The sequence below is a fragment of the Heterocephalus glaber genome, unplaced genomic scaffold (assembly GCF_053883595.1).
Source record: "Heterocephalus glaber isolate CG9 unplaced genomic scaffold, H.glaber_assembly_v1.0 deba00000809, whole genome shotgun sequence".
Lineage (NCBI taxonomy): Eukaryota > Metazoa > Chordata > Mammalia > Rodentia > Bathyergidae > Heterocephalus > Heterocephalus glaber.
This window is the reverse complement of record NW_028258163.1, coordinates 7,743,546-7,770,501: the sequence shown is the minus strand read 5'-3', so window position 1 is coordinate 7,770,501 and position 26,956 is coordinate 7,743,546. Positions and strand designations below refer to the sequence as shown.

The 26,956-nt window shown below is 36.4% G+C and overlaps 1 protein-coding gene across 2 annotated transcripts in view; it reads left to right on the top strand.

Annotated features, from left to right (window-relative positions):
- The window catches only part of Cdin1 (CDAN1 interacting nuclease 1), a 311,052-nt gene extending 285,739 nt beyond the window's left edge, over nucleotides 1-25,313 (top strand). Inside the window, exons 13-16 of one of the 2 annotated variants that reach the window (XR_015449760.1) lie at nucleotides 971-1,102; nucleotides 14,828-14,950; nucleotides 19,963-20,160; nucleotides 24,987-25,313. The gene's annotated coding sequence lies outside the window, so the exon portion shown is untranslated. The remainder of the gene's footprint in view (nucleotides 1-970; nucleotides 1,103-14,827; nucleotides 14,951-19,962; nucleotides 20,161-24,986) is intronic. The other variant, XR_015449761.1, reaches the window with a different exon arrangement.
- The last annotated feature ends 1,643 nt before the right edge of the window (nucleotides 25,314-26,956 follow it).

The following is a 26,956-nucleotide window of genomic DNA, read 5'->3' as shown; positions in this document are numbered from 1 at the left end:
CCCTACCCCATAACTCCACTCCTCTGCTTCTGTAAACATTCTTGCCCAGTGCATCAACCCAAATTCCCTGCCCCATAGATCTTTATATAATGTTGCTTCCATTTCAGTGTGGGGCTCAGACTTCAGAGTGAGAACTCCTCTGGGCTTCCTGGCGTAATAAAAAGTTCCCTCAATTTCTCCAAGTGCCACTCGGTTTCTTCACCTCCGGAGACTCTGGATAGCTCCCACGCTTGGTTGTAACACTGAGCTGTGACACTTGGCTGTAATGCTAAGCTGTCACACTTTGGTGTAACAGTAGAGTTCAAAGGACTATTTCAGACCTGAGAACGATAAAGGTTCTACCTTAAGGAAAGTACACAGAGGTATCGACATCCAAGATGATAGTTTAAAAACTGGGCTACACATTTGAATCACCAAGAGAGCTTTCTAAATCTAGGTGTCAATTCCCACCCCCAATGGTTTTGCCTAGGGTATGGCCTGAGCATCAGGATGTAAAGCTCCCACGTGTAGTTGAGAAACACTGATCTATGTAACAAATAAGGACTGGCCTCCTATTTGCCAATTAGCTGATCTACAAATTTTTATTGAGCATTTACCATGTATGGAAGTTGAGGAAAATTCTTCAAAGGGATCAGGTGACATTTTTCTTAAAAGAATCAAATCTCTTCTTAAGAGCACTTTCCTTACTCATAAACTTATAACTTCCTGCCCTGATTCTTCACTTCAAATAGGAGCTAGCTAATTATTTCTGTGGCAATTTTTCTTTTTCCTAAGATTAAGTAAAAATAAAACACCCTTCACAAGTTTACTTGTTTGAAGTGGTTAGAAACACAGGAGACATTTTAAGTATATATTTACAAATGTATTTTTCTATGAGTCCTAATGAAGTGAAATTGTAGAGAAGTGAACAAATCAACAAGGATCTCAGGAGACTGACTCCTGAGTCATATTTACCCATCTGGTTTTCTAGGAGCTAGAGCCTCACAAAGAAGTGATAATTGACAGAGGGAAAGCTAAAGAACAACAACTACAGAAGTAGAGAAACCAAGAAACTAAAAGAGGGATTGTGTGAAGGAGATTTGAGGAGAGTTAAAGACAAGAGGTAAGTGGATCACTTCATTCCATGGGAGGTTCTCATCTCCCAGGGTTAACTGTTACCTGCAAAAGATACCTTTAATGGAGTTCACTTAAAAATGAAACTATAAGTTGTCATAATTTGCTTAAATTACTTTAAAAATGAAAGCAAATGCAATTGAGTTTAGAAGTAACAAAATGCATTCAATGCAGTGTTCTTAGAATGAAGAATGAGTCAAGTATTAATTTTGTATTTTTGTTGTTGTTAACTTTCCTGACAAAATTGTAAGATGTCATAATATACTCAGTATTTCACATTTCACTTCTGGAGTGCAGTAATGCTGGTTAGAAAATATTTATAGTTTTTTTGACATCATTTTCCCAAGGGTCTCACTACACTTTGATATTCACATTCTCTATTTATACTCTTCTTCCTTGATTTCTCTTCTCTAGTGGTTAAACAAACTGCCAGATCCTTATCTGTTGAATAATGGCTGGTAATGTAATTTATGCACTTCATCAACAATTTAATAAAATTCTCAACCTTTTGAGATATAATTTTCTTTGCAAGTGACTTATATAAGTTTTATTGTGTCATATTTTTTATTTTTTATATTATTTGATAGTCACTGAAAGACTGACCAGAACATTGACATGATAGGCTAATATAAGTATTCTGATAAGCCAGGAAAAATAATTGGATGGGAACTAATGTATAAGTGGTTTCTTTAGTATGGATATTTGTGGGCAATGATCACTTTTCCCTAAACTGCCTTATAATATTAAAATTTAGATACAAGTAATTGTATAATGAAGTCTTTATGTATAAAACTTTTAAAGGGAGTCCAGATTTTACTTCTTTTTTTCTCACCTTTAGATCTGTTACTACTTGCAAAGAAAGACTTTCAAGTAAAATCAAAAATGACTCCTGTTATATTCTCCCACAGATGAACATTGAAATAATAGGATTAAGATATTTTATGTGAAATTATCTAATGGTTTCCCAAAAGTTAATTTCTAAAGGGACATCATTCTGGGAGTAATGAGACTAAACTCATGAGTGAATATAAGTAATAAAGGTTATTAATAACTAGAGTTATAAATAGCTGGGTATAAAAGTAATTGCTGGCATGTGGATGATTAAATGATTGGAAACCAACCACTGAGATGCCCCTTCTTACCAAGTAGAAGTTATCTTACAACAGTTAAAAGCCATACAGGGAAATGGCCATAAACACCATGGAAATTGTACCAGAAAACATCCAAGAGAAGTCTCCTGCTCACATCATAGCAACCTCCCATGCCTATTTTAAATTACTACCGTAAAAAATGAACCCTATACTTTGACTTCTGTCATGCTTAATTGAAACAGTCCTCTAAGAAAGGGACAGAGGGAAGGGGAATGCATGTCAAAGTCCTATCCTCAACTGAATTGTCCCAGTTTTTAACTATGAAATCTACATAGTTAAATGTACACATTACAGTGAACAAGGTAAGAAGTGAAATGTGCAGAGTTTACTGCATCAAAGATTGGTGTGAGTTCTCAAAAGCTAAAGAAATTTCAAATAATTTCAAATCAATAAAATTTTAAGTGATATAGAAAAATCTACACATCACACTAAATAGCAGATGTTAAACATTTCAAAAGGAAGCTCATCTGCTCAAAGCAGATAAAAAATGAAAATAAAACAAAGCAAACAAAGTGATATCAGTAGTATCAGTAACCTCACTATTCAGAAAATCGAGAATTTAATAGGCAATGAAGCATTATCAGTGTATTTTAATAAAAGAAATTAGAATGAATGAAGACAAAATGAGAAAGAGAAGAAAATTTCTGGCAATTGTGTTTACATCCTACTTCAGCTATCAAGAAAAGGAATTCTCTTATAAGCCAAGATTGCAATATTCTTTTTCATAATGGAATTCTGAATCAAGTTTCTAGCCCTAAGAACCAGAAACAAGTGGTAATATGGTGAATTTGTGTAATCAGCCAATGCAGAGACCAGTCAATGCTGAAGAAAAATCATCCTGGGAAGCTTTTTATACCCAATTTAAAATAATAAACCAAATGAACCATCAGACTGAGAAGGAGAAAGCACTATTTCTTGCTGCCAATCTAAAGGGAACTGATCTTACTCTGGTAAGCAGTTTTTCAGAAAAAAAGAAAGAACTCTCCAGTATTATTCACACATTAACCAGACTTTCTAAAGTTGTACATAAGGCAGGATTGACCAGAGCGAAATTCAAGAATTCTATTGGAAAAAATGTTGTCATAATCAGAATGACTGAAGATACTGAATATTATTGCATTGAATCTATCTAGATGCCCCAAGGACTAAAATCATGTCCAAACTCCATTTTCTGAAGCATTTTGTACGACATTAACTGAAAATAAAGTTACATTGTTTTTTGTCTATTTTATTTTTTATTTTTTTAATTCATCAAGTTTATTGGTACATTTTAGGTATACAATATGATGACATTCATCATTGGGAATTTGTGCCTGTACGTGATGTATCTTGGCTCTTATTTTTTCCCCATTCCCCTGCCCTCCCTTCAACCTCTCCACCCCTCCCTATTTATATAGACTTTGTTTCTGATTTTTCCTTTTCTCATATTTTTTCTTTCCCTTCATTCCTTTCCCCTACCCCCCGCCCCACTTCCCCTTCCCCTTTGGACCTTTTCTTCCTATTTCACATTATCTATTATACATTTTGATCCTCACTTACACTTTCAATTTCTCACAACAGAGAAACTATTCAGTACATTGTTTTTGCTCTAAGTCAAATATTATACCCACTCTCTATACACCTTATTGTTTAATATTCCTGATAAATGTTGGGTGAGAACATAACAAATATATAGAATGCAAGCAAGTATTCCACAAAATATAGAGCAATCCACATATGTGAGGAAATTAGTTGAAACTAAGAAAAGGACTGTATTTTTCACTTTCTTGTTGCTGGGTCAAAATACTCAGCACCCACAATTTAAAGGAAGAGAAGCCTATTTTGGCTTGTGGTTTCAGAGGGTTGAGTCCATGGTTGGGTAGCTCCAAGGCAGAAACAACATGATGGAAGGGCATGGAAGAGGAGAACTGCTTAACTCATGGCAGCCAAGAAGCAAAGAGAGAATAAAGGAGCCAGGGACAAGAATATAGCCTTTCAGGTCATGCCCCCAGTGACCCACTTTTGCCAACCAGGCCCTACCTCCTAATAGCACATTTAGCTATGAACTCATCAGTGAACTAATCCACTGATGAGTATAGCATTCCCTTGATCCAATAACCTTCCAAAAGCCCCACCTTTGAACACATGAGACCTTTGGGGGACATTTTATTGAGGGGTGATATTTTCTATCTAAATCATAACAAGGGCCATCCAGAATGATCAAAAGAAAACATCAGGGATCACACTGGGCCAGAAATAGTAGTGTCTTACCAGCAACCATCTCAGAAAATGAAAAAATAATGGTGCATTTCACAGGCTACTTGGAAGGGTCTTTCTTTATTAGTAGCAAATAATTAGTCCTAGACTAGGGACTATTCCGTTCCCACCTAACAAATCTTAAAAGCAAGACCTACCTAAAACAACTTCAAAAAAGAAGAACCAAGCCAAAGGACTTAACTGTCGTGATTATAAGCAGATCAGTATTGCTTGGACATAAAGGATGAGGACTATGAGGAGGGATTACCAAGGGTAATGAATCTTTTAGGGGTGATGATTATGTTGATTACTTGATTGTGGTGATAATTTCATGGGTGTATACATATATCCAAATTTATCATATTGTGCATTTTATTTATGTATTTATGTTTATTGCATTTCAAGTGTACCTAAATAAAGCAAAATTTTGTAATAGGGTAAGTAGAAAACTTAAATTAATTGAGTACAAATGTGTCATGTATCTTTATTTGCCTTTCTAGCTTTACTTTCTTTCTCCCTCTCCATATTTTTCTTTGCTCTGTGCCCTCAGAGATTGATTTCTGGTAAAATTCAGAAACTCTTTTGTATTCTTGCTGCTATTTGGATTTAACTAATGAAGAGGAACAGCAGAAAATCAGAAAGTAAGAGAATGAGTTTGAGCATTGATTTCTCCAGCTTCATCATGGCAGGATTATATCAGACAGGGGGTACCAGAGTTCTCAATTCTTGTCAGGTCACCCTCTACAGATAGTCTCTTCTCTTTTGAAGCCCCAGTAACTGCTACTGCTTCGCATTCCTTAATCCTTTACAGTAGAAATGGAGCCTAATGTTATGAACCCTGGGGTGCTTTCCTTTTGGAAAGGAAGACCACACATTTGTAAATGATCTTGTGCAAGTGAGGTCAGGTGTTTCCTGCTATGGTTTCAGCTGACCAAAAATTGTGTCCAAATATGTCACTAATCATAGTAAACTCTCCAGTTTAAAAGACTAATGGATAGACTGATTTAAGAACAATAACAAAATCTAACTATATGCTGTTTATGAATGACTTGGTGAAGACACAAGAAGAAAGAAATGTTAGGAGCACATCCAAAATAAATTTAAAAGTGCATATATATATATATATATATATATATATATATATATATATATATGGTCACACCAAACATAAAGCATTTGGGAAAATCAAGAAGGTGAACAATAATGATGAAAAAGTAAAATTCACTAGATAGGTGTAACTATTCAAAACATGTACACATTTAACAAATAACATCAACCTATTTAAAGCAAAAACTCCACAGAATTCCAAAAAGAAATTGAAAAATTCATAAATATAGTGGAAGATTTTAACATACTTCTCTCAATAACTGATAGAAAGCAAAAATTGGGGATGGGATTTAACTTCATGGTAGAGTACTTGCCAAGCATGTGTGAGGCCCTGTATTCAAGCTCTAGTACAGTATACACACACACACACAAATTAGTTAAGATGTAGGACATATGAACAACCCAATAATTAGAACATACACTTTACAAACACACATTTATAAAAGATTGTTATAAAGTGAGCTTTTTAAAAATATCAAAGTATACGTATCAAGAACAAAAAAAGACATATTCTCTGATTATTAGTTGAAACTCAGCAAAAACAAAAAATAAAAAACAAATCCTGTACATGATGAAACACTTCCCTAAAAATGATACTTTAATAAACAGTAAGTATCAAAAGGGATTCAACATGATTACTAATCAAGGAAATAGAAATTAAAACTACAGTAATAAATAGTACCTACCTGGAAAACAAACATTAAAAAGATTGTTATTACAAGACAGGTAAGGATGTAGAGGAATTGTCACTCTTAGGTATTTCTGTTGAGAGTATAACTTGTTACAATGGTTTGGGGAAACATTGGCAGGATCTACTGAAGCGACACATATACCTTGTGGCTCAGTAATTACGCTCCGAGGTACATGCCTAACAGAAATGAGTACATATCTTCACCATAAAACTTGTATAAAAACTTTTGTAGCAGCTTCATTCATAACAACCCTAAACAGGCAACATCTCAGATGTCTATCAACAAGAGCATAGGTAGATTTGATTATATTTTTACAATGGAACATTATGAGGATTAAAAACCAATGAATTAGGGTCCACAGAACAACATTAATGAATCTCATAGATGCTGTGTTGAATAAAAGTAGCTGAACATACTACATAATACATACATACTGCATAATAATCTACATAATAATTATATTTGTAAGAATTTTAAGAACAGACAAAACTAGTCTATAGTGATAGAAATGATTATAGTGGTTGCCTCTGAAAGTAAGGCATTAACTGAGAAAGAATGCAAAGAAAAAAATTTTAAATGTTATTGTGGTAGGATCATTTATCACCTGCCCTTTTTTGTTTGTTTGTTTGTTTTTGAGACAGGGTCTCATGCTGTAACTCAGGCTGGCCTTGCACTATGTAGCCCAGCAATCTTCCTGCTTCAGCCTCCTGAGTGTTAGAATTACAGGTGTGTGCCAATATGCCAGGCTTCATCTGCCCTCTTGATAAATTTTTTTTTATGTACCAGGGATCAAATTTGGGTCCTTGCGCTTGCGGGGCAGGTGGTGGAACCACTGAGCTAAATCCCTGGCCCCCTCTTGATAAATTTGTAATAATACAATACAGTATTTTATTGTTAACTACAGGTACAATGTTGTGCAGCAGATCTCTAGAATTGAATCGTCTTGAGTAATTGAAACTCTGTGCTCACTGATTAGCAACTCCCTGTTTTTCTCTCTTCCATATCCTAGCCAAACACCATTCAATTATTTGATTCTACAAATTTTACTGTTTTAGACACCTGATCTAAGTGGAACCATGCAGCATTTATTCTAGAGTGACTGGTTTATTTCTCTTAGCATAATGTGGGAATGTAAAATAATATAGCTGTGATGGAAAACAGTACGGAATTTCCTCAAAAACTTTAAAATTAGAATTAACATATGATCTAACAATCTTATTTCTAGGTATATAGAAAAAAGAATTAAAATCAAGATCTGCACTCCCATGATCATTACACCATTATTTACAACAATCAAGATACAGAAACAACCTAAACACCCAGAAATGGATGAGTAGATAGATAAAATGTATAAATGCACACTGGAATATTATAAAAAGAAAGAAATTGTGCCATGTATGACAACATAGATGAACCTTGAGAACATGTGAAGTAGCCTTCTAATGAATAGAAGAAAAGACTATCTGTAAGGTTAAACATAGTTACCTATCAGGTGTTGTCATAACACATCATATAGAATATAATATGTATACATAGCTAAGTTTTTTATCAAGTTTTACACTTACGCTTGATGATTTTTCTTGTATATGATATATCTCAATTTAAAAGTACATAAAATGGGACCGGGGATTTAGCTCAGTGGTTCTGGCGCCTGCCGCGCAAGCGCAAAGTCGTGAGTTTGATCCCTGGTACCGAAAAAAAAAAAAAGTACATAAAATGGTCTTAAAATTAAAAATTTTAAAAATTAAGCCAGCTATTTAAAATTCATTTACGTAAGAAAACAAGTTCAGACCGTTTTTACCAGAGATTTATTTCTATCCTCTGCAAAATAAGACCTTCAACTTGCTTCATGAGTCTAATATAACTTTAGTACCAAAACTAGATTAGAAAAGTATGAGAAGGAAAATGTACAGGCCTGTCTCATGAACTAACATAGATTGAAAAATCTTAAATAAAATTTTAGCATGCTAAGCGAAAAGGAGAAAAAAAAAACACTGTGGAAAGCTTGAATTTATCTCTCCAAATGCAAGGATGATATAACATTTGAAAATCAATTAATGTCTTTTGCCATGCCGTCAGACCAAAGGTCCAGAAATATGCATAGAAGTCCACTTTCTACTAGTATATATAGCATGAGAATTCATATGTTAGCAAAGGATAAGGACCAGGAAGCTTACAAAGGGCTAGAAGATAATTGCATTCCCACCAATCAGAGAGGTGTGTGTATGTGTGTGTGTGTGAATGTGTGTGTGTGTGTAACTGAGGATTGAACCCAGAGCCTTCACACAGAGCTCCCCCCCACCCCCGCACACACACACAGCTTTTTAAATTTTGAGACTGGGTTTTGCTAAGTCATAAATTGCCCAGGCTGGGCTCAAATTTGTAATCCTCCTTCTTCAGCCTCCCACAGTGCTTGGATTACAGGCTTGTGCCTTCATCCCCAGTAGAGAGACCAGTTAAAATACTTAGATCAAGGGGGCCTGGGGATTTAGCTCAGTGGTTCCAGCGCCTGCCTCATAAGTGCAAGGATCCGAGTTCAATCCCCAGTACCAAAAAAAAAACAAACAAAAAAACACCTTAGGTCATTCATTAGAGACACCAAAGGATGGATCTTTACCAGTAGGTTTAAATTACCCCTAGAGTAAGAGACATAGTGTACCTACTCTAAAGAAGATTAAAAACAAGACTCAAAAGAATCAAGCTGTTCTACAAGTAACTGCTGATCAAAATAAACTCACCATTCTTTAAAGAAAAACATTGAAACACAAATGCTCAATAGAATAACATTCACAATATTCAGAATCCCCCCCAAAAATTACTAGATGTGCAAAGGAGAAAATATGTCACAAAAAACAAGAAAACATGAACTCAATAAAAACTCAGAAATTAGAAAAATGACAGAATTACCAAATAAAGACTTAAAAAGTTATATATATAGTTCAAGGATTTAAGAAAAACAAATATATGCAAGAATTTTTAAAAAGCAAACATTTCTGTTTTTTCATTTTAATCATTTTAATCCTTAATTACTAATAAACGAATGATTGATAATTTGAAATAGGAAGAAAAGGTTCAAAGGGGTAGGGGTGACAGGAGGGGAAGGGGAGAGATCAGAGTCACAGGCTGGAATCTGGAAAGAATCCATATATAGATTGTGTTTAAAACTATAGGAAGAGATGTAGCTAGAGACTAGGCTGGAGCTCATCAGTGGGTTCGGAAGGAAGAGTCACTGAGATCAAAAGAGATCAGAGAAAGCACATACATCTATGTATAGTACACAGTACTCGATGTGATAAATGACTGTTACTGTTTTAGGTACTTATCATAACATGCTGTGCTTTTCATTCTTTAGAGCATAATCCTACTTATATAAAAGAGTTTACTGTAAAACAGTGTGCTGCTATGCTAGTGGTAGCCTCAAGTATCTCGTGTTTAACTGCCTATTTGGATAATATCAAGGGGCCATCACAGATGATTGAAGTATACCTTCTCAGTTTGCACTTAGAAGATGGCACTCTGTGTGGTACTTTGCGATACAAACGGATGAAACTGCCTAATAACATATTTCTCAGGTTATATTTCCATCACAAGTCACATGACTGTATTGAAATTTAAATTTTAAAAAATTTGGCCAATGTGGAGTGTACTAGCTAATTAGAATTTTTTTACAGGCCACTATTTGTTCAATATTAGTTTTGAAAGTCTTTCTAAAACAAATCACATCCTTTGATGTCTTGTTAATGCTTGAGATGGTTTTTCTTAATTATATGGAAAAATGTTTAAGTACTTTTCAGTTTTGCTTTGGTTGAGTTCTATTATATTTGAATATTACTGTAGTTTTTTTCCCTTGCATTGCTTTTCTTTGAATAACTTTAATTTTTGTATATGTGTGTGTTTAGTGAATGATAATAAAGTTACACATTTTTACTTTTAAAAAACAAACATTTCTAAATATGAAAAATGCAATATCTGAATTGACCTTGTCCCTGGTTGACCTAAGGAGACCCCTGGTGAGGAGAAGGAAAAGCGGGTGTGGCTGTGGAGAATTAGGCCTCTGACAAAATGTTCAGATTCCGACATTTCAAACGTAATTTTGTATCAATGAAATATCAACATCAAAATATTAATAAAATAGTCTTATAATAGTTTATTAAAAATCATTGTCTTGAGAAAGGCATGTCCAAACTATTCTGCCATCTCCTTTAATATTCCAAGAATCAAGACTTAGGCACCTGCTCCAGTTGTTAGCTCTGTTTTTTGCACAATGTACTCTTTCTTCCTGTCAGGCTTAGGTAGAAGGGAGATACTATGACATCTTGAAAGGTTAGGGTCTACTGTTGGATCCAGGGGCTTCACAGAGAAATGAGGAAGATGGAGAAAGAGGAGGAGAAGGGAAGGAAAGTACCTCAATTGTTCACTTTCTCTGCCCTCTACCACTGCCAACTTGGAAGTAACCTTTCAGAAAGAGTTGTCTTCAGATGTATCCAGATAAATCGAGGAAAGTACCAAAAGGAAAATGGTCCTGTGCCAATGTGGGGTAGAGATCAGAATGGTGTCCTTGGCCAGCCAGATGGCTTAGGGAACTGGCAAGAAAACAGCAAACCCTCCAAGTGTGCATTCTGGAGAGGATGGGGTGACTCACAACAGAAGTTGACCACATGGTCAGAGGCTGACTGGAAAGAGTGTATGGCAGCCCCTGAGGTGGCGAGAGAGAAGGGAAGCACAAGGAGGCAGGAAGCATCTCTGCATCCCCACACATTATCGAGACCCCAGGCTGTGTGTGAGAGTAGCTGCAGGCTTCAGCCACAAAAGCCAGGAAAGTGAGTACCAGCCTAGACGGACAAATGGTAATAGAATCAAAATGTTCATCATTTTCCTCTCCTACAGAGAAGCTCAAGAGTGTTTCTTCCCGAAAGCTGAGATACCATCATACAGAACAGATGGGCAGAGGGTGGGAAACTGAAATTTCTAAAAGACTGAACGTTTTTCTTCCTGGAGGCCAAGGACCACCTCAGGGTAGTGTAAAATTATTGCATCAGTCCAAGAAATAAACCAGAATAGACTTCAAGTTAGTATGAAGAGCAAAAATCAGGAAACTATATTTTCTCTGTCCATCTGAATTGTATTTTTGTCCTACTGTTAGAATAAATCTGGAAATAATTGTTTGAAGAGAATAGATGATATGAGTTTGCAAGCCTTGGTAGAATAAACAAGAACATTGACATCAAAATTAGAATTCTAGAACTGGGATGCACTGATTAAAGTCTGGAAATTTTATTTTGGGGATGAATAAGAGGAAACAGTAATTTAATATTAATCATTACCCTAAGTTATTGTGAAGGCTGAAAATATAGTATGAAAATAAATTTAGATAAGTTAGTATATAGGCAGAATTTATGAGTAAAAAATGACAATAACAACTAAACAAAACTGAGGACTTTGAAATGATGCTTTTCAAATTAGCACAGTATATTATCTCTGCAAAGGTCAATATGGCACTTGGTTGGCCATTGGTATGATCTTGAGTAGATTCAGAATGACTAACCAGAGTAGTAGTTCTTATCTTTTGTGAAGCAATATATGACATAGTATAATATGATATACCAATAAACACAACAGCTGAAGAAATTCTGATAAATACCCTATTGATATATAATGGTAGGTTAGCAAAGTGATAGGTTTGAAAGGCAGGTTTAAAGGGTCCCAAGGAAGAAATGTCTGAAACAATCTTTAAAGAAAAAAGCATATAGATGTACAGAGAAAAGTGAGAAGGTCTGAAAAGGAGACACTTGCCCTATGTGAGTGAGTGATGTGTAAAAGATGGCAAAAATAGTGATGAGAAGGGGCAGTTCTTAAAAGATCTGATAGCAAAATCATTATAGATTGGTAGGCACTAGTCTGAGAAATCTTCACATACCAGTTTATTTAAAACTCATGGACCCCTTTTGAGGTAGCTACTAGCATTATTAGCATACCCGTTTTACAAATAAGGAAACTGAAACATAGAGAGTTTATAAAACTTACCCACTGCCCTCAGATTCAGGTTTCCAGCACAGGCTCACCAGCTCTCTTAGATACATAATCTTTTCTTAAGTTCCACATGAATCTACCATTCTAAAAATTAAAAGGAATTTAGATTTTAAAGCAATAAGAAATTTGGATTTGGGGGCAATAAAGACTCACAAGAAATTTTTGACATCTTTATGCCCAACTGTACTTCCATTTTTTTTTCTGCTGGGAGAAATATACAGTAAAAATCCATTTTGACCTTCTAAGTTAATGGAAAAACAATTCCATTTTAGGAGTTTATACAACAGTTATAGCGTGCATATGTATGAAGACATATGTACAAGCATATTTATGGCAGTGTTTGTGTTCACAAAAGACAGGAGATCAATCTAAATGTTTAGCAATAGAAAACCAATTAAATAAATTATGTTTCATTCATCCCGTGCATTACATCCTTCCAAAGAACTGAGAAAGATCTATATGTACTGATGCATAGAACGATCTCTGACATCTATTGTTGCTTGTAAAAAAAAAAAAAGGAACCAAAGAGTCAATGGCAGATTTATTCCAGTTGCCTAACATAGCCGCTCTTCACCTTTCTGTTACTTCCATTCGAAACCAGCCCATACGGACCACATCTCTGGGCTCCTAGGTCCGCTGGATGCTGGTTGGGTTGGTTGATAGGAATCCCTAGCATGGACCAAAAAGAGAGATGATCAGAGCATTTGTTTCCTCCTTGCCTTGAACTAACTACATCACTACTCCCCTTCTCTATGACCACTTCTTTCCATATTTAGGTAATCACTTATGTTCCTGCTTTCTTTGAGCTATGTATAGGTCTAACTGCTACACTGCTACCAGCTTAGTTATGGAACTATTTCCTGTTGTTCCCCTATATAATAGCCCACGTATGTTATTTGTTGATAATTTCTTTGTGAAGAACCAGCTCTCCAATTTCCTAAATTTGAGTATCCTTTCTGTTTCTTATTTTGACCTAAATGTGCTACCATTTTAATAAAAAAAAAAGTGCTGGTGATATAGAAAAATATACACTCAACTATGTGTATGTAAAACTATGCACAGAGACTATGTGGAGGACAGTATATTATAAATGACATCAATGACTGTTAGGGAGAGGAAATGTCAGTGAAGGTTAGAAATGGAAGGAGGTCTTATCTTCCTAGAATATCCTTTTATATTGTTTGGGTTTCTTACCATGCCAGTGTATTAGCCAGCAAGAAAAACAGTAAAATGTAATATTAAGAAAATAGGGCTGGGGATGAACTCAGTGGTTTAGCTGCCTGCTGCGCAAGCGCAAGGACCTGAGTTCGATCCCTGGTACCAAAAAAAAAAGAAAAAGAAAAAGACTGACTTAAGTTGGATATATGCTTGTGTCAGCTGAAGTTTAACTATATTATTTGGGCTGGGGATTTAGCTCAGTGGTTCCAGTGCCTTCCGCACAAGCGCAAGGTCCCGAGTTCGATCCCCGGTACTGGAAAAAAAAAAAAGGAAAACAACTACCCCATCCAAAATTTATTCCCATAAGAGGGAAAATCAATGGGGGAAATGTTCCATAAGGCCCAAAGCCTAATGTAGAGAATATATATATATATATATATATATATATATATATATATATATATATGTATATGTATATACATATATATATATTAAAATTTAATGCATGTATAGTTCATGAAGTTAGATTGTACATGAATAGAAATAAGTTCTCCTCAAATCTTATTCTGCAGATATTTTGTTGGGTCTAATATAGCCTTCTTAGTATGTATTCTCTACATTTGGATTGTTTGCTGCTAAGCTATTAAAGTTTTCATTTAGTTTAAGTTACAGATTCAACTCACAAGCTAGTCACAATTTTTATTTGAACTAACTCCACCAATTATTCAAGTTTACCCTTGGCTTTGTGAAGTGAAAGCTCAGGAGTGGTAATGAGCATAGGTCACTCCAGGCCACAGAAAATAAGGCCTCACTGTCAGGACTTAAATTTTCCATCACATCTTGAATCAACAGTTTTGCAAACAGTGAATGCAAAAATTAACTTGTATTTTTTTTTTTGGCAACAATTTAGCAAAGGCATATGCTTCAAACTCAAATGACTTCACTTCAAATTGAAATTAAGAAATGTTTTGAAGCATAGTCATTTGATAATAATTTGCTTCAAAATAAGCAACATGCTTCTTTTTAATGCAACCCACAGCCTTAACATGTGACTCAATGATGTGGTAAATGAAAAAACAAAGTGCTCTCAAAAATAGTCCTCAAATATATTCCAGTTCATGTTTTTTGGGGTTTTTGGTTTTGTTTTGCTTTTTTAGTGGTTGGGTTTCTTTGTTATTTAGGTCCCCACTTTACAACTATCTGCAAATGCCACCATTTTCTTTTTCTTTTCAATGGGGTCAAACATTCTGACAGAGGTGTAAGTTCTGGGTTTCTTCCAGAATTTCCTTGCCTTCAGTATGCCTCATCTTTCACGACCTGATTGTCTCTCCTCTCTTCCAGGGACTGCCAGCTACCTTATTACCCGGAAGAATGACTCTTTGACAGCACAACCACAGCCTAGCATCCACCAAATTGTGCCTTTAGACATGTCAATGGCATCAAGGAACTAATCAAGACCAAAAGGTCAGAGAGACAAATGCATTAGTACATACATAGTTTCCTAGCGCCTGCTGGTTTTCTTGGCCTGCAAAAAAAAATTTTTTTAAGTTATTTTGGACATACTTATTGCCTTTTTGCTTACAATATTTACACTGCCAGGATTCTTAATGTATGAGGCATTCCACCATATGAGAATGCTGCCTGTATTCCATTTGCAATCCATTTCATAAAATGTTGAACTAGGAACAACAGTCTCCTTCCTCCTCAAACAATCATGATTATTGCCCTAGTCAATTTTCACTACTAGCAGAATACCAATTAGATCACCTATTCACTGAAAGAAGGTTTGGATATTAAACATGAAAACAGATTTTTAAAACCTAAAATAAATGGTGAACTTGATGGTTAAGCTACTTGACAACTTGAATTAATCTAGCTTTAACTTCTTCCTAGTATACTGAAGTTGGTGTCTATTGCTAGAGGTTTTTTAAATCCACATAGACCAGTAAATAATAGCTTAATTTCTTCATGGTAACTTGAATCTTGTTTTTTTTGTTTTGTTTTGTTTTTTGTACTGGAGATCGAACTCGGGTCCTTGTGCTTGTGCAGCAGGCGGCAGAACCACTGAGCTAAATCCCCGGCGGTAACTTGAATCTTAACAAATAATAATAATATATTACAGCAGTCATTTATTTTCTGCTACATGTCAGATAATTTTACATGAATTGTTTCTAATCTTTATCATAATACCCCTGGGCAAAATACCACTGGACCCACAATGGAGGATGTGGTGGCACATGCCTATGATCCCAGTTCTCTGGGAGGCTGGGGCAGGAGGATCACAAGTCCAGGCCCAGCCTGGGTGACTCAGCAACTTAGCAAGACCTTGTCTCAAGGTAAAAAGCCAAAAAGGGCTGGAGAATGTAGCTAAGTACAGCACCTCTGAGTTGGTCAGTACTATGAAACAAAACAAAAAAAAATTACATTTGCCAGCTGTAAGAATGATGTTAAATGTCAATGAAAAAATGGAGTGAGGATTAGTTCATGATCTTAAAAGATTCTGCTCGCAAGGGTACCAACATTGAACTGATTTAGTAATTAAATTGATGGTCATTTCCTAGAGCAAGAAGCTATAGGTACATTCTGTAAGTTTGTTGTGCAAAACTGAAGCACACGTCACTCATAATATTGTTATTGTAAAGGTTAAAGAGATTCTATATTTTGGTGTAGAGAATTGAAAAGGTATTGTTGAGTTACTGACCTGATTCCAAGAACAGTCTTGAATCTAATGGATCACTATCCTGCAACCTTACTTACTACATCTTTTTCTGACTATAAGTCAAAAAGACCAGAGGGTTACACTTTGTTACAGATGACATCCCTGTCCCCTGTCCCTGGTCAAAAAATTTGTACACAAGTAATAGGACAAGAAGTTTCAGATTTCCATTTAGACTACCATATCTCTTTAAGTCCTCTGGCTTTTATGGCAATGAAGAAACCAAGAAGCTTACTTCTCTTGCCATTTTACATGCTGTTTTTAGTCCTTATCTGGCAGCATGCCTGGAGTGTGAGGTTTGGTCTCTAGATAGATCTTTAAGTCTTCTCCTCGCCAATTACCATCACTCAAATGCTCTCATTATCAGTGGATATCTTAAACTCTGGGTTACACCTCCTTTTTATTCTACTTCCAGAAGTAGAGTTCCTAAAATTGATGCTTCTATTAATGACGCCAGTCAGCTATTTGTCTGTCCCTAAAGGTAGAGTTAAAAAGACAATAACTTTTTCTCTGAAAAAAAAGTAAATAACCCAAAGCTAAAGTCTTTTACATATAAAACAGCATTGTCTCTACCTAATATGACATAAGCACTAATGCTCTACAGAAGATCCCAAGCTCTAAAAGTAAAAAGATTTACAAATATCAATAGTAGATTCCCTATTTTGTTTCTACAGTTTTACACAGATTTCTCAGATAGTTGTAGTGTCTTTAGTTGCATGTTTTCTTTCATCTTGCTCTGTCTAATAAACATCCAATAACGTTCTCACTGTACAATAGTTCCATTTTAGTTATTCAAGTATTTTTTAGAAAATAATATAAAATGATTTTTTATCAGGTAAATGTTTTATTATCACAGCAGTTCCAAAAAGGATGGGTTAATATAGACCTTTTGATTTCAAAAGAATCCATGAAAGTAATAGAATATGATAGAATATGGTAGGAAATGACAGAACAGCATATGAAAAGTGCATTTTAAGGTCAGAAATTATAGGGAGCTCAACAGAAAACTGGACACTTAGGAGGTTAAGGTACAAAAGGATGAATTTCAAAAGTATGTGGTCAATAGAAATACTGTCCTGATAAGAGGAGAGACTGTACTCTAACTTACCATTTGTCCTCTGATATCTGATTTAAAAATCTGATTTAGTGTAAATGTTGGAGATAATTTGACTTTAAATGGGAGTGAAAAGCTAACATTTAAGTCATTTGAGATAGTCTTGACTTTAGAATTCATGGAATTAGTAGTATATGACAAATATATACCGTAATCTATATTTAATAATCACATATAATTAGTAGTATGTAACAAACATATAGCATCTTTTAAAATTTTTTTATGAACAGATATTAATTGTACATATTAATGAAGTTCAGTATGATGTTTTTTGCACACAGTGTACCCTGATCTAACCCAACCTCCTTTCATCCATCATCCCCCTCCACTTCCTAACCTCCAGCACCATCCTTCTAAGTTGACTTTAAAAGAAAAAAACAAAACAAAACACAAGAAGAACATGGGCACTTGTCTTTCTGTGTCTGGCCAATTTCACTTAACATAAGGTCTTTTGGTTCCATCCTTTTTGGCACAAAGGACAGGACTTTATTCTTCTTTACCTCTGAATGATACTTCACTGTATGTGTGCATACCACATTTTCTTTGTCCATTCATCTATCATAGGCACCTAGGTTAATTTCACATCTTAACTGGGCCAGGGATTTCAGTCAGTGACACCGTGCCTGCCTTGCAAGTGCAAAGTCCTGAGTTCTATCTCTGGTACGGAAAAAAATAAAATAAAATTTCACATTTTAACCATTGTGAATAGCATCTCAATAGAGAGTGCAATTATTTCTTCAGCATGCTGATTTCATTTGATTTGGACAGAGACCCAAAAGTGGTAGTACTGTATCATATAGCAGATCTACTTTTTTTTTTTTTTTTTTGGTATCAGGGATCAAACTTGGCACCTTGCCCTTGCAAGCACCGGAACCACTGAGCTAAATCCCCGGCCTAGCAGATCTACTTTTAATACTTTGAAGAACCTCTTTACTGTTCTCCATATAATGATTGTACTTTTTTTCACTCCCATGTATAGTGTATGATAGTTCATTTTACTTCACATAGTCACTGGCATCTCTTTAGTTTCATTTTTGTTTTGTTTTTTGATTTATAGCCATTCTAACTGGAATGAGATGATACCTCATTTTAGTTTTGTCTTTTCCTGATGGCTAATGATATTCAGCATTTTTCATATATTTGTTGGACTTTTGTCCTCATTTTTACATTGAGGTACTCATTTTTTGATGCTGTGGTTAAGGTTTTTTAGTTCTTTATTAATCCTTTTTCATATGTATAGTTGGCAAATATTCCCACCCATGCTGTAGGTTGTCTCTTCACTCTATTGTTTCATTGCTAAGTGGAAGCCTTTTAATTTGATATAATCCAATTTGACTATTCATGCTTTTGTTTCCTGGGCTTGTAGGAGTCATTTCCAAAAAAAAAAAAAAATCACTGTCTATAAATGCCTTAAAGTGTTTCTTCTATGTTTTCTTCCAGTAGTTCTGTAGTTTCATGACTTATATTGAGGTCTTTGGTTCATTTTGAGTTGGTTTTTGTACAGAGTGAGAGATGAGGGTCAACTTTAAGACTTACTTTCTTTCTCTCTTTCTTTCTCTCTTTCTTTCTCTCTTTCTTTCTTTCTTTCTTTCTCTCTTTCTTTCTTTCTTTCAAATCAGGGTCTCACAATGTAATTCAGGCTGGCCTTGAACCCACTACAGTGTAGTTCAGGCTGGCCTCATATTCATGGCAATCCTCCTACCTCAGCCTCCAGAGTGCTGAGATTACAGATGTGCACCACTACCCCTGGCTTCATCTTCAAGTCTTTTAAAGACAGAAGCATAGAAAAGAACAATGAAAGGGATCTTAGTAAAAGTTGTCTTATTTATGTTACATTTTCTGACAAAATTTTCATGTATATATGAGGTAATACTTTTTATGGACCAAAGGGAGAAATAGGGTATATTTCTCTTATCCTTGAAAGTATCATGGAGACCTTCCAGAAGTAGATGGCATTTCAGTTGACCTTCACCTTGGACCAAGGGGAGACAAAGGCATCATTCCTAATTTAGTTAATAAGATAGTGAAACCACCAGAGAAGGAAAGTGAATGGAATATCAGTTCCCTGCTGCATTTTCCAGTGGAGTGTATATCCATGTGTGAAGGGTTTGGTAAGATGGAATAATTAGGATGAAAAAAGACATCTTGAACTTTATTCTGTGACAAACAGGACATACTGGAGGTTTTAAAGAGCACTTATATGTGACAGAACTCACTTTATTGACGCAAACAAGCCTTAGTCAACTAATAACCCTTTTGCTGAGCTTGCATAACCTACTTGCCAGCTGTTCTCCAGCCTTGCTCTGATGTGTGCTGCCTGAGCTGGCTGCAGCTTTGCAGCCACAGATGAGTCACTGTGTTGATCTTGAACCACAGGACTTTTAAACATAAACCTCAAAGAGGAGATGAGCTACCTCCTATATTCTGATCTGGAAAGAGAGTTGGCTGGCATCCAGAATGGAGACTACAGAATGGAGCAAAGAGATGCCTTCTAGAATGCCCATTCTCATTGGCTCCCATCACAGTTCATATGGCTCTTGATTTTGCCCTCCCCTAAGTTTTCTCCCCAAGGGAAAAGATGTAAGGAAATAATTTTTGTCTATCTGAAAATAAACTAGTCTTTTATCTCTACTGCTTCCTTTACAGAGGTTCCAAAGTGCATGGTAGCCAGCTGCCCATGGTTGGACTGGATGTTATGCACACATGAGGAATATACCACCGAGAGGTCATTCTGGACAGTAAAAATTGGCCACGGGCTGTCTGAATTGAGGTTAAATATCACATCTAGTGTCACATGGCATTCCATACCATGGAACATTCTCCGCACCACTGCCAGAATTTCAGGTGCAGTTAGCTTGAATATTTGCTGTTTATTCCATCCCTATGTCTAATAACTGGTGCCTGAGATAAGGTCCTCCTTCACTTTTTCAAATACTGCAAATATTTTCTAACTGAGGAGGAGGGGGAGGAAGAGGAGGAGGAAGATGATGATGGTTACTTGTCCTTAAACACAACAGGTCAGGAATTTTTTCACATTAACTTTTTAAAAAACCTTTTATTTTAAAATAAATTCAAACTTACAGAAAAGTTTCAAGAGGCATGCCAAACTCCTGGATGCTTTCTTTTGCCATAGTCACCAATTTTTCCTGAGTTTTGCAACACGGGCTATAGTATTCCTTCTCTCTTCCTCTCCACGTTTTTTCCTACACAATTAAGAGTCCCTTGTATAAATCACACTACTTTACCCATTTACACTTCAGTGTGTATTTCCTTATATAGTGACAATAACAAATTGAGGAAATTTAATATTGAAATACCACTTTTATCCAATCTAGTGTCAATATTCCAATTTCCTCCATTTTGTCAATAATGTCCTTCATGACAAGTTTTTCCAGTACAGAATCTAGTTGAGGATCAAAATTACAGTTGTCATTTCTCTTCTGTTTCCTTTAACGTGGAAGGGTCATTTGGCCTTTCCTTTGAAGCATCAGGCCACATGTTTTATCCCAGCCCTCAATATGCACTTGTGTGACATGTCACATGACTACATTTGCTTTAGGCATTAGGGGCAGAAATACCCAGTGCATTTCTTCTCTCTTCTCCCAGTGTAACACTGGAGGCACATTACCTCTATTGGTGATGCTAGTTTTGATCACTTGCTTAAACTGTTTTGTAACAGTATACTTAATATTTATTCCTTTTTTCACAAGTAATTTGTGATGAGAGACTTTGATATCATGTAAATATTTTGTTTTTCATCAACTTTTCTCCATTAAATTTAGCAGCTATTGATGGTTTTTCTCTGATGGTGGCAAAATGGTGATTTTGAAAACTTCACCATTCTACAAGTAGTTGGCATACTACTCTAAACAAAAGCTTTCTCTTATTTATCTATCCATTTGTCTAGGCTCACAGATTCTTACATTTTCAGTAAAAAATAGTAGATTACTTCCTTTTCTATTTTGATGCTCAGGTTATCCTATTATTTATCTTGATTCCCAAACGTGTTTATTGGAAGACCCTCCAAGCTGGCTCTATATCTCTCGACAAGCCTCTCCCTATTATTCCGTTTCCTGAATACTCCTCACTTTAAGGCACTGAAAATGTTCAGGTTCACCATGTACCTTTCCTGCTCTAGCCATGAAATCTGTAAGGTGTATTTTTTAGTACTATATAAATAAATCATCTCTCAACAAGCCTACAAGAAGTATACTGTTATTGTTCACATTATACAGAAGAAAGAAGTAAGGCATAGAGAGGTTAGATAAATACTCCTACCTCATAGAGTCATGAAATGGTGAAGCCAGTTGTTGGTACCTCCAGTCCTGCCCTCTCTCCCCAGGCTTAGCCATATACACTCTCTACAAAGTTAACCCAATGATGTATTTCAAAAACAACCCATGAATCTCTTCTACTACAGAGCAATGCCTTGGCATCTGGTATTCACACACTAAATATTCATTGAAGTAAAATGAGTTAATTTGACAAAGAACTAATAAATAAAACCCACCCTCATTTTCTCCATTGCTATTTTTCAGTGATTTGGCCCATGGAACATAAAAAGGGGATTCCTGGCATGAAGTGCAGCATGCTTTCATAGCTTAAGTGAGGGTGCCCCTAGAAATAGTAAAGCCAACATCAAGGTACCCTTACATCCACAGCCAGTCTGCATACACTTAATGCTGCCTGTGTAGAGGAAGGAGCTTCTACCTCTTCCTCTGAAATTCTGACAGAATTATCTTTTGTTACACTCTCCTAACTTTCAGAATAGGTTTCCTTTCTCCAAAAAACATTCAAGTCCTGTTTCCTAACTTTACTCCTGCCTACCCCCCACTTTGTGTCTTCAATTCCTTCTTTACTTACTTTAGAAGCAATGGTTCCTTAACACAAAAACTCCCCAATCTGTATTCTTGGCTTCTTAACTGTGCACACACTCAGAGCTGGGAGAATTGAAACATCTCACTCCCTTGCTCTGCATGCTGAACAGTTACAGAGAGAATTACACGATGGTATGGAGGGTGGGCACCACAAATCTCCCTGGGCAAGGTTCACCATCTTTTGACCTGATGCTGTTCAGTTTCCTCGCCCACTGCCCTCAACAGCGACTCTAAGCTTTTATCTCTCCCTTTATGTCCTTTCCGTACCTCCTTTTTCTAAGTGCCTCCTACAGCTGCAGGAGGTCCAGCCATGAAGCAGAATCTACACTATCTTCTGGGCTCCACACCCCTATTCCATCTTGTGTACATCTGCCTTTACTGTTTTTTCTCTTGTCTTGTTGAGTAAGTGATTTTTATAAAACTTGTGCTCTGGGGCTGGGGATTTAGCTCAGTGGTTTTGCTGCCTGCTGCACAAGTGCAAGGACCCAAGTTCGATCCCCGGTACCAAAAAATATAAACTTGTGCTCTGGATGCCAGCCTCTATGAATATTCCTCCACGAATTTCTTCCCTCTCATATCTTCGTTCTATTAGTTTATACATTTTCTCTTATTTATTTGTCTTTAACTCCATAAATAAACTCAGTTCATGAGTGTGTGTGTGTGTGTGTTTTATTGGGGCCTGAATCTTGGACTTGCACACTAAGCTACATCCTCAGCACATTTTTATTATTTATTTGGAACCAGGGATTCCCTAAGTTGCCCATGCTGAGCTCAAACTTGGATCCTTCTGCCTCAGTCCCCCAGAGTGCTGGGATTATAGGCATGCACCACCAGGCCTGGCCAGTTTTCTTTCATCTTAAAAAGCAAAACATCACTTCTTCTCTATCTTCCGTCTATCACCATTTAGTTTTTATTTTCCCCATGAACAAGATTTATTTCACTTACTGTTTTTAAGACGGGGGTCTTGATATGTTGCTCAGGCTGCCCTGGAGCACACATTCCCCCACCTCAGCCCCAGGAGTACCTGGGAGTATAGGTATGCACCACCAAACCTAGCTTCTTTTATTTGTGTTTCCCCAGAGAAAGAAATACTGGGAGAAGCTGGAGATTTAGCTCAGTGGTTCTGGAGCCTGCCTCGAAAGCGCAAGGTCCAAGTTCGATCCCTGGTACTAAAAAAAGAAAAAAGAAATGCTGGAAGGATTGATTGATTGATTGATCGACTGACTGATTGGTTGTGATGCTGGGGTCCAAACCCAGGGCACCACACATACTAGTCAAGGACTTGCTCTACCACTGAGCTCCACCTCCAGCCCCTAATAAGATTATTGAAATTAGCTTACACTGACTTTCCCACCTCCCCTTTGCTTCTCACCCTACTTCAGTCTGCACCTGTCCATACCACCCCACCGAAGCTACTTTCTTTCTCCACGGTGTCGCCTGTCATCTCTTATTTGCTAAATCCAAAGGACACTTGTCATGCTTTATCTCATTTGACTGTTTCTTTTCTCTCTTATTCTTTTTTTCACTTCCAAAAGTATTTATAAGACATTGGACATAATTCAGTGAACAAAACATCCATCCTTCTGCTCCTGGAATACATAGTCTAGCTAGGGAAACAGACATTAAGCAAGTGAATACAGGATTCATTGTAGATGACATGTAAGTATGATAATGGTGCAGATGAAATATGTGTTACTACTAGACTAGAGTCTACGCTGACCTAGAGAGGAAATGGTAAGGAAATGTCCCTGTAGGAATGCATTTACCCTGAGATCTGGAGACGGAGTAACAGCTAGCCAAGTCAGAGATGGAGATGGCAGAGGACGAAAGAACCTTCCAGGCTGAGGAACCAGAATGTGCAAAATCTCTAAGGTGAAGAGGCAATTGCCAGACAATTTGAGCAACATACAGATGAGCAGTGTAACTGGGTGAAAGTGATTAAGAAGATTCCAGGTAGGGTTGGGGGGTGGGGGGAGTGAAATCAACCAGGCTTTAGAACAAGTTAAGAAACTTGGACTTTATCCTAGGAAACACTATGGAGGATTTTGAAGAGAAGAACAATAGGATCAGATTTGACACCAGAGCCCCAAATTATCAAGCTGAAATCACAGTGGCCCAGATTCAGGTGGTGCAGAGTAGATGGAGAGAAACGTATAGGTTACTGATGTAGTTGTGGGTGTATTTATTAGGCATTGGGAATTGAGTGGATATGGGAGATGTCAGGGATGTAAAGAAGATAAGACTTAAGGATATAACTGAAATTTCTAGCATAAGCAACAGGGTGAATTATAACTGAGGTTATCTATGGAGACGTATAAGAGAAGAAAAGCCTCATCTCTAGATCCTATTCACACACTGCCTTCCAGCCATCAGTTATCAGTAGGATGTGTTCTTTCTGTCCCTGAGGTTTCTTTATGCATACTGTTCCCTCCAGGCATGCCTTCCTCCTCTCTTTCATAACCCTTATTTCTTCCTTAAGATTCAGATCAAGCACCAACTCATCTACAAATCTTCCCCCTATTTTCCTCTGCGATATATGTCTGCTTTCCCATTAGTTCTACCTGATCCTATAACTCCCTGGAAGTGTCTCTAACACAGCATTTACCACAATATAATCTAAGTTGCTCTACTAGCTTGTAAATTTCTTGAGGACAGAATTCTCCTTAATGGGATCAGCACATAGTATTTCTTCGATATATACTTGCAAGAGAGTTTCCTGGGTGAGTCATGGAGTCCTTGACTATTAGAGCCACAATGGACTTCAGATATTCTCTGTTTGAACTTATTTTACAGGCAAGGAAAATGAGTCAAGTCACACAGCTAAATACTTAAAATCCAGTTTTCCTGGCTCCCAATGTAGTCACCTTCCCACTGCCTGATCTCCAAAGAACCCAATGAATTATTTACTCAGTGACCTGAATGCAACAACATATTCCATGTATTTTAAAAAGTGGAATAATAAAGGTAAGTACACAAGTGCACACTGATAGTCAACTGAAGTGACCTATAGGATAGCGAAAAAATGGGGAATCTACACTAACAGAAGTAGCTGAACTTCTACATGATTAATAAAAGTAGAAGATGTCTAAACTTCATGGATCTTTCACATGTGGCCCTCATAAGCTGGAAGGAAGGTGAGGTATTGAGTGGCCTGTTAATAATAATGATATTTATTGAATATTCATGATGAAGAAAGTCATGAGATAAGACCTTCATCAATTAACTCATTTAATCAACATGTAAAGTTCCTACGACAATTTTAGAAGCATTAATAAGTTTGCTTAAGGTCATACAGGTTGTTCGTGGCTAAACCCATATTTAGATCTGGGCATTTGGGTTAGGATGTAGTTCAGTGCTAGAGTGCTTGCCTAGTGTACACAAGGCCCCAGGGTTTATCCCTGTACTACAAAACCTGAAGAGCCTGATTAAAAACCACTGCTTTTCCTGTATTTGTTCATGCAGTTCAGTGGGAAGGACCTGAGTTCAATTTGCAGTACAAAGAAAGAAAGAAAGAAAGAAAGAAAGAAAGAAAGAAAGAAAGAAAGAGAGAGAGAGAAAGATTAGCCCACAGTCATCTCTAATTGATAAAGAAATATACTGAAATGAACTATATTTTCTAACCACTTATTTGGGCCTGAGAGGAAAATATTTAAATGAAAAGATAAATATTTGCTCATTCAAAAACTAGGCCCTATTACATTTTCTTTTTTAGAGGAAAAAAAAGGAATATATAGCTGGGTTTATCTGTGTTCCTCTGTATATTTTGGTAGTAGTGCTAGCTAAGATTATAACCCCTAGAAGGGAGTGATGGAGTTAAGGTTTTTGCAGTGTCGAGACAATGGTATGTATATTGCATAATACATAATAAACACTATTTGTAATTATAATAAGAGTGAGTTCTGGAAGAGGTAAACAAGGGTATAAAATTCATCTTCTGTATGGTTATTATTCCATTTATATGAGAAGTCCACTAAATTCACTGAACCATATCAGGCCACATCTGTTTGAAAACCTACCAGTTTTTATGAACATTAAATAAAAATGGTTAGATTTAATGATCATTTATCATATTCATGCAAAAATAATGAAATGGAAAAAGAGTAAAGAGGATGCAATAGATAAAGAAAAAAATATTAAATGCCGACAAGTTTGATACGTTATTTATTATGCTTGAAAATAAAATATCTGCTATTTTCACTTCAGAACTCTCCATAATTAGAAGGCATTTTTGTTTCTGAGTTGTTTTCTTTCTTGCCTGAGTATAAACCTAAGTAATATAGATTATCTAAAATATTTATACTTAAGCTTTCCCCACAAAAGTTGGGTAACTTTAAGGGAAACTGCTTAGATAACAATCTTCACCACAGGAAAAACAGTGAACTGTCCTTAAATGGAATGGTGACCAAGCTGAGGGTGGAGAAGGGGGGAGATGGACGGAAAAATGAAAGAAAGTTCTCCTTGCTGTGTTTCATAGGTAAAGTAGATCCTACTTGGGTTAGCCCTTCTCAGTTCCTAAGACAGACAGTAAAGGGAGGTAGAAAGGAAACTTTGAGTGAAATTTTTGACAGCAAGCTACAGAAATAACAATTTGCCAGAAGAGGCCATGATGAATATAAGATCGTCTTGGGAATGAATAGGAGTGGCTTTAACGTAAAAATATGGAGCCCATGTAAGAGTCAATTCAGGGTGGAGAGAGGGACCAGGTGGGAAGGTTACCTAGAAGCAAGGTACTCGTGCTGAGTGAAGGAACTCTGGTTTTCAGT